Source organism: Cryptomeria japonica, chromosome 9, assembly GCF_030272615.1.
Source record: "Cryptomeria japonica chromosome 9, Sugi_1.0, whole genome shotgun sequence".
NCBI lineage: Eukaryota > Viridiplantae > Streptophyta > Pinopsida > Cupressales > Cupressaceae > Cryptomeria > Cryptomeria japonica.
This window is the reverse complement of record NC_081413.1, coordinates 44,451,692-44,461,463: the sequence shown is the minus strand read 5'-3', so window position 1 is coordinate 44,461,463 and position 9,772 is coordinate 44,451,692.

Sequence of the window (9,772 nt, the reverse complement as noted above, 5' to 3'; positions counted from 1 at the left end):
TGTTGAAGCCCATTGTTGCTGCTGTGTGTCATCTGAAACTCACTGAATCCATGAAACTGATACTTTATTACGAAGAAAGAGAAACTTTGTTGTGGATCGGCGATGCAGATGTTGCTTTATTGTGGATTGTGCGCGGATAGACTAAAGAAAAGTGGAAGAAACTATACTCCTCAGGAAAATGTGATGCTCTCAGTTCCACACCCATCACTGGATGTAGGATTTGCCTTAGCCACAGATAGGATTTGATTTATTATGGATGGAAAAGGGGCAAAAAGGAATGTTTATTATGAATGGCTAACCAATCTTGGGTAGATCAATAACAAGCCATGATGGGAATGGGTAAGTTTATTATGAATGGATAGGTTGTGAGTGTGTGCAAAGTGAAAGGATGAAATGGAATCCTGAAGGAGGGAGGAGCAATGTCTCTACACATAGCGTCGATGACCCAGTTTTCACCGTGGTATTTTCCCAGGGCGCCACCGAAGTGGTTTTCACCGTTGGATGAAATGTTTTTCTTGTTTTTCAATTTTTTTATTTTTATTTTTTATTTTTTATTTTTATTTTTATTTTTATTTTTTATTTTTTTTATGATTTTTTGGTATTTTCAAATTAGGATACTCTGAAGAGCTGTGTGTAAAACCTGCGAAGGTGCATGTTGTTGATAGGATCCTCTAAATGTTCACCCTCTGTGGTTGAGAGCTGATATGCCCCAGATCCATATGCTGCTGTAATGATGTAAGGACCAAGCCAGTTTGGTTCGAACTTGCCCTTCTTCTCTTTGTCTTGCTGATTTTTGGGGTTTTCTCTTAGAACCAAATCACCTACCTCAAATCTGCGAGGCTTGACTTTGTGATTGTAGTTGCGACTCATTCGTTGTTGATAAGTCTTGAGATGATTAAAAGCAGTCTATCTTCGTTCATCCAATAGTTCAAGTTCTTGTAAGCGAGAGACCTTATAGTCTTCATTACTGATAATGTTTTTCAAAGGGACTCGTAGAGAGGGTAGCTCAACCTCAATAGGAAAGATAGCTTCAGCGCCATAGATAAGTGAATAGGGTGTAGCTCATATAGGTGTGCGGTAGGCCCAAAGTTATCCACCAAGAACTCATAGCGGGTCTCATTCGGAGGTAGATCGATCAGTGAAGCGATTGTAGCCATGGCATCTACGACTCGATTCTACTCTCTTGGTATCTGCTCAAATTCTATCTTTATGAAATGTTGTTTCAGGTCATCCACCATTCTTTTGTAAGGCATTAATTTCTCATCCTTTGTTTGGTAGTCATCAGTTGCTTGACGAATTACAAGTTGAGAGTCCCCAAAAACATGAAGTTCTTGGATCTTCCACTGAATTGCAATCTGTAATCCTGTTGTTAATGCCTCATATTCTGCTATATTATTAGTGGAGGGAAATGATAATCAATATGATTTTGGTATAGAATCCCCTTGAGGAGTTATGAAGAGGATGCCAGCTCCTGCCCCATGCTGTGTGTATGAGCCGTCAAAGTATAGTTGCCATGGCTTTGCATGTGACACTGTTAAAATGGATTCATCTGGAAATTCTGAAATTAGAGGAACATCATCTATCATGGGGGCATCTGCTAATTGATCTGCAATGGCTTGTCATTTTATTGCTTTTCTGTCCACATACTCGATGTCGAATTCACTCAGGATCATTACCCATTTGGCTAGTTGCCCAGTAAGCGTTGCTTTATTGAGAAGGTATTTCAATGGATCGATCCTTGCAACCAACTTAGTCTTATGAGTTAGCATGTGATGTCATAATTTATGTGAAGCAAAGACCACGGTGAGACATGCATGCTCAATTGGTGTGTAGTTTAGCTCATATCCCACCAATGTGCGATTGATATAGTATACTGCCTTTTCTTTGTCCTCAGCAACTTGTTGTGCTAAGAGTGCCCCCAGTGCTGTTGAAGTAGCTGATATGTATAGTAATAAAGGCTGATCTGGAACTGGTGGCATCAAAACTGGCGGATTCAGAAGATAATCTTTGAGTATGTGGAAAGCCTGTTGACAGTTATCATCCCATTTGAACTTGATATTTTTATGTAGCAAGTGCTAAAAGGGATTACATTTATCTGCAAGTTGTGCTATGAATCTTCGTATGGATTGAAGTCTCCCTTGCAAAGATCAAAGCTGACTGATGTTTCATGGTGGTTGCATCTCTAGGATGGCTTTGACTTTTGCTGGATCGGCTTCAATTCCTCTTTTCGATACAATGAATCCCAGGAGCTTCCCGGAGGTTACTCCAAAGACACATTTCTTGGGGTTTAATCTTACTTTATATTTTTCCAACAGATCAAAGATGACTGAAAGTATGTCTAAATGTGTATTTTTGTCTATTGATTTTCCCAAGAGGTCGTCAACATAATCTTCCATAGTAATGTGCTTGAGATGATGAAAGATAGTAGTCATGGCTCTTTGATATGTAGTGCCTGTAGTTTTTAGCCCAAAGGGCATGACATTCTAGCAGAAGGTTCCCCAAGGACAAGTAAATGTTATTTTGTGCTGATCCTTAGATGCAATTTTTATTTGATTGTAACCAAAGAATCCATCCATCAAAGATAACATTGCATGACCTGCTGTGAGATCGATGATCAAGTCAATATTTGGTAATGGAAAATCATACTTAGGACAAGTTTTCTTGATGTCTCTGAAATTTGTACATATTCTGATGCTACGATCTGGTTTACTGACAGGCACTAAGTTGGAGATCCATTCAGGATAATCAATTGGGCATATGAATCTGACATCCAATAATTTCTCAAGTTCTGCTTTGACTAGTAATGCCACTTGTGGATGCATCTTTCTTAATTTCCATTTCACTAGTTTTGCCCTCGGTTTAACTATCAAATGATGCATTACCAAATCCGGATCCAATCCAAGCATATCAGCGTATGACCATGCAAATTTGATTTGTCGTTTCGTGAAGAAACTTATGAATTTTGACCTTTCTGACTCTGTCAAAGATTGAGCCAGGAATATGTTGTGTGGAACTTCTTTTGTACCAATGTTTGTTTTGATAGTCTCCTCTACCAACATGGATGACTTTTCCTCATATGATGCTGGGAGAATGTCGAGCCTTCCATCTTCGGGTGCCTCAGAGAGGTTTTCGTAGTCAGATACATCCTTTCTTTTTACTTTTTTGGGGTTAGACAATGCCACAGTGTGGTTTTCGCCATAAGACCCTTGGTTTGTTTTTATTTTTATATTTTTGCGACTAGAAGGTCCAACACCCTCACCAAAATATGCCATGCTGTTGAGTTCTATAGTGTATCCTGCTTTATGGTCCCCAGGGGAAGATCCTCTCGTATGCCAAGATAGTCAATAAGGGCTTCATCATTTTGGAATGTGTCAAACTATGCAGGTCCTTCATGGTCCCAGTCAATAAGTTGGTGGTGAACAAGGGGAAGGCCTTTGATGTCTTCATAGTTAGCGGGGTTAAGAGTGAAGATGTAGTTATATTTAGGTATGTCGAGGTAGTTATCGAGGTCATCATTAGCACTCTCCTCATCAGTCTCGATCATGAGTGAATCCAAATTATCATCACTAGTTTCACATTCCAGGATAGGTTTTCTCATTCTATGTGATTTCAACCCAGGACCTAGAGGCAAAGACTATATGGGATCCTCTGGGGTTGTTTCCTGACCAACTTTGAATTTTTTATTAAATTCGTCTTCTTCTATTGGTTCACCTGGTTCTCTGAATGTCTCGGTGAGCTCATAGTCACTAGAGGATTTGTTTGAACCCCATTCCCATTCATTGGAGTCTGTGGAATAGCGATTTTCTTGTTGAATTTTGGCAGCTTTGATTTGTAATGCTTCTTTTGTCTTTTGAGTATGAACCTTAGAAGTCATGAAACCAAGTCCTTTGGAACATTCCTTTTTGAGTGTCAATTCAGGTTGTAAAGGCTCAATGATGCCTTCTTTTCTTAATCCAAGACGACTTTTGCCATCATACCTGAATTTTTGTAGGATCTTGAACCCTTTGCCATACTTTTCACATGGTATACTGATGTGATCTTGTGTATCATTTTCAAGGTCTTTGTAAAGCATTTTGTATAAGTCTTCCTCTTCGAGTTCACCCCATCTTTGAAAGATAGTAGGGTCCCATTTGAGTATAATGATAGATACCTGCTTATTAGGATGTGGTCTTCCATATTCTTTTGGTGAATTCATGACTTGTTGTAAGTACATGGTCTGATTCAAAGTGTATTCACCCATGCCCTTGTCCTGGAATTTGCCCTTAAGTTCACCTTGTTTTGATGTCGAAGGTTATAATGACTTAGGATCAATGTATGCAGAAGAAGGAACAGCTTCACGATTACTGGGAATGATGGTCTCAGTTTTTGGTCTCAAGTTATTGCAATATATGAATGGATTAGGATCTCCATTAACTGTTATTTCAACTCCATTGTGAGGAAACTTAATGCATTGGTGATATGTAGATGGGACCACCCTCATTTCATGGATCCAAGGATGTCCTAGCAATATGTTGTATGTGAGATCAAGATCTAGTACTTGAAAAACCACATCCTTTGTAACTGGCCCAACTCTGAGAGGTAAGGTGACTGTGCCCTTGGATGAACGCTCTTCATCATCATATGCTTTGATGGTAATTTTGTTTTTAGAATTCACAACTTTATTAGAATATCCCAATTGTTTAATAGTTCTCAATGTACAAATGTTCAGACCTGCTCCTCCATCTATCAGGACTCGTTTTATTCGATGTTTGTGTTTGAAGGCTTCAATGTGTAAAGGTGCATTATGTGGCTGACTTATGGAGGCGTCATCGGCTTCTGTGAATGTAAGGGAGTGTGGAATGGAAAGGTATCCCACCATGGCTTGAAACTGGTCCATGTTTAGATCAGTAGGAACAACAGTGTCTCTCAAGATTTTGTCAAGAATAGCTTTATGTGTGGGGGATATGCATAAGAGCTCAAGGATGGAGATGAGAGCGGGAGTCTTCCCTAACTGTTCTACAAGGTCATACTCAGGCTTAGTTGATGAGGAAGCGGTGTTTTTAGTTGGGGCAGCTTGCAAAGTGAATTTACCTCGACGAGTTGTGACATTACATTCAGAGGTAGGTTCGGAAGAAGATCCAACGCCTTTTAGGACAATCTTGGGTCTCTAGGTAGAATTCTCAAGGGTTTTATCCTTGATGATAATAGTAGAGACATAATTATCCATTGAAATGTGATTGATAGTTGAATCATAGTTATAAGATGCTCTGGTATAGTTGGTCTGGTCATTTGTGGCTGCAACTTTTCCCTTGTCATGCTTTGGGAATGGTTCCTTAAACATTTCATGTTCTTGGTTGGATGAGTGTCCTTCAATCTCAATGTCACCTCTATCAATGAGATCTTGTATGATGTTCTTTAGTTGATGACAATTTCCTATTTTATGACCCTTGCTCTTATGGAATTCACAATACTCATCATCATTCCACCAATTTGGTTTGACCTTTGGTTCATATGGAGGAAAATCTAGAATTGTGATTACTTTGTTTGCCACTAGCTTCTTGAAAAATGACTCAAGTGGTTCTCCCAACGGGGTGTACTTCCTTCATGATCTAGAAGTTGTTTGAGTATTCACTTGATTGTTTGTAGAGCTTGATCTCAAAAAAATGATTTTAGGTCGCACTGTATTGGCATCCACAACGCCATCATTGACTGTGTTCTTGTTTTTATTCCAAAATCTTGGCTCATCTTTTCCTTTAAAGTCATCTTTATTTTCCTTGAATATCTTAGTGACTCCTTGTTCAATTAGGACCTTTTTTGTTGCTAATCCTTTCTCAATGACGTCCTTGAAGGTGGACAAACAAGCTTTTCTTAGGTCATAACCAATGTCTTTGTTAACATTCTGGGTGAAAATTTCTACCATTTGTTTTTGTGGAATTTCACAAGAGCATTTACTGGCTAGATTCCTCCATCTTTGTAAAAATGACGAAAAAGATTCTCCATCCCTTTGCTTGGTGTTGCACAAAGTGGTGACTGATATGTCTGTCTCTATGTTGTATGAGAAATGTTGGATAAAAGCCTCTGCTGAGTCACCCCATGATTTAATTCCAGGTGGAAGTTGGGAGAACCATTCCATAGCTTGATCTCATAAGCTTTGTGGGAATAATCTCATCAAATATGTCTCTTATGTGTGCCTTAGGATCCCCTTTTCCTCTGTACTTATCAAACTTAGGTGTCACAAAGTATGTAGGAAATGGAGGCATTGGAATGCTTTTGTCAAATGGATAGGGACATATGTCTCTCATTGTGTAAGTTGGCTTCAGTGTATTTATGTCCTCCATTTTCTTTTGCAAGTCCTTGATTTGTTGCTCCAAATTGTTCTTAGGTGGAGACGGACTTCTTGGACCATACCCCATGCTTGAGGCACCAATTGGAGGAGGAGCATGTTGCATATATGGATGATATTGATCATACACATGTTCATATGGAGGAGGTCTATAATGATGCTACGTATATGGACCACTTGGTATAGAGTCATGTTGAGGAATGAAATATCTACTTTGTCCATGTATACCATACTCTATAGGCATGTCGTGAGTTTGTTCTAGTGTGTTGCCCCCAAATTTGACGCGGGGTTTCCTTGTGTCCAAATTTTGAGCATGCCTTTGAATATCCAATTGCTTTGGTGGTTGATCCTTAGCATTGGTATGTGATTGAGCATATTTTTCTGCATAAGACTTCCATAATGGTCTGCGAAGGTGAGTATCATATGCTTGACCATGTATGTATGGGACCTCTGGTTTTTGAAACAAAGATGATGGTGATTCAGGCACAATATGTGGTCCTTTATTGCCTCTACTATTAGGCCTCCTTTGATCCATGTTGGAGTGAGTTTGTTGCAAAGGTCTATGTTCCATTATTTGAGACATGTCAAAATCATGAGGTATCTTGGTTCCACTTTGTGCCATCACTTGTAGAAAATATTGTCTATCTCTCCTCATTATTTCCTCAACCAATTGATTGAAATGAGGATTCATAATGGTGTCTTCCACTTCTGCTGAAGGTATGGAAAAGTTGTCCATATTGTCATTGTGTGTATCATTGTTGTTTGTAGTGTCCATGTGCTCAACATTTGGAACGTTTCTATAAGCATCCATGTTAGGTAATGTAGTATGATCAGAATTGAAAAAGTTATCATTGTCATACTCATAGGAGCTCATGTTTGCGGACTCTTGAGCCTCTTTAGCTTCTCTCCTAGATTTTTGGGAACAGGTTTCAACCATGAACTAGGTATTGACCAAGATGTGTGAGACTAGATGAAAATGGAAAAGAGTATGGAAGACCAAGAGTTGAATGGAATGTAAATGAATCTGAGGTGTACTTGCAATATCCAAAGTGTAAGACCAAGTATGTATGTAGTAGAGTAGGTGTGGCTTCCAAAGAGATGATAGTTTCTCTTGATGAGGTAAGTTGACCTTGACTCTAAGTAAGACCAAATGAGACCCAAAGGTGAGAGACCTTGATGAGGGACCACTTAGCAAAGTGTTGTTGTATGTAGTATGTTGACAAAGTATGATGAGGACAAGCAAGTGACCTTTTGACTCAAGTTTGGACAAATGTGAATGTAATGTAAGGTGTAAAGCAATGATGGACTTTGTGAGACCCAAAGACAGGTTGAATGCTTGATCAAAACCTGAAGAGATAGCCTAGGAAGCTCAAGAATTCCGAAACTGACTGTGTTTGTTTGCTGGACTGTAAAAGTTTTTTTAATTTTGAACACAGACGTGCTTGTATACTACACATACGTGATTTCTTGACACAGACGTGGTTCTGTTAAACACAGACGTGAGTCTGAGATTTTACCAGGTATGAGTGAAAAAGGTATTAAGATATTCTAGAAAGGTTTTACCAGGTTTGAAGTGCATTAACATGGATTTATGTGAAAGTTGTGTGTATGGGAAGCAAAAGAGAGTTAGTTTTCTCAAGGATGTGAAGCAAAAGAAAGATGAAAAGTTGGAGATTGTGCATATAGATGTATGGGTACCGGCTCAGGTATCTTCCCTCGACGGCTCTCGGTATTATGTTACATTCATAGATGATGCAACTAGGAAGGTTTGGGTTTACTTCCTTAGGCAAAAATTTGATGTATTTGAAACATTTAAGAAATGGAGAAGCCTGGTTGAAAATGAGATAGGTAAAAGATTAAAATGTCTCAAATCTAATAATGGTGGTGAGTATTGCAGCAAAGAATTTGAAGATTACTACTCCATTAACGAAATTCGTAGGCAAAAAATGGTTCCAAGAACCCCACAGGAAAATGGAGTGGATTAGCGCATGAATAGGACAATAATGGAGCGTGCAAGGAGCATGAGATTGCATGTTGGGCTGCCTTTAAACATGTGGCTAGAGGCTATCAATATTGTTGTATATTTAATTAATAGAGGTCCTTCAGCTCCTTTGGGTTGTGGTATTCCAGAGGAAGCATGGACTAGTAAGAAGGTGAGTTACTCTTTTCTCAAAACCTTCGAATGTGAAGCATTTGCACATGTAGATTCTGAAAATAGAACCAAGCTGGATGCAAAATCAAAAAAATGTATTTTCGTTGTGTTGGGTCCCAAATCAACAGAATGGACAGGCTCTAAGGAAATGCCAACTCCTATGCTCAAACCCTCCAATTGATCTGGCCAACTTATAGAGTGAACCTATTTGATTACTAACTCTCTCACTTTAGGATCTGCAGGACCTAGGTGGGTATACCTACTCACTAGTTGTTTTCAATGACTAGTGCCCTTTTATAGCAGATTAAGTATCTTGATTTGACTTCCTCCTATCTCAGAATGGCATAAATTCCTAGGATGGAGATATAGCAGATGAGTTCAAGATTCTTGTGTTAGAAACTATTTGATCTTTGTGCTTGAAATGTGTATATATACACTATTGCTAATTTATTCTAAACTTCCTACTCAGCTACTCCTATTACTTTTAATGTGAAAGTATGAACTGATGAGTTGTATTTTATAGGTGACCAGTGCCTTTCTTTGCTATTTGGGCTATAGAGTCTTTATATTTCTTTAGGACTTATTGTATAAACTTATGAGACAGTTTTTAAACCCACCCCCTCTCGATGAGTCTGTCAGTTACTGTTTCTTATGAGCTCTACTTCAATGTCTATATTGTAAACCACCAAAATGAATTTAACCCTAACTTTAAGAGACCGTCCAAGGAAGAAATATAGGGAACAATTACAATTTGCAACTAAATCTTTTTCATCCAAATCTACAATATGAAACACAAAATTTTACTGGAAGAACACAAATAACCTTATCTCCTTTAGATAATATCATAAGCAACTGTCTGCAGAAAATGCAGTAATCCACAACACATACGCAAAGGAAAATGACTGATTATATTATATATATTCGCCAAAATAGTACAATGGTAAGCCTAAGGCTATAATCTACTCCTTTTTTCTAATGATTCCCCCATATTACAAAAGTTCCCTCATTTATATGAGAGTATACATTTTCGCCAAGCATTGTGGCTTTTCATTACATAACTATCAACTAATCACTTTTGTTAACAAACTGGAAGATAAATAAATTCAACACCCCTGTGTGTTCAATATACTTTTCATCTTTATACATTATGATATCATTGTTTATCTTTCTCATATCGTTTTCTATCATGAAATAATTGGATAGAATATGATTCACATAAGGTGACAAGTCTTTGTCTCAATCCAACTTTGCCACTGCTCGATTCTTCTCATTAATGAACTCTTGTTTCCACTACTCTA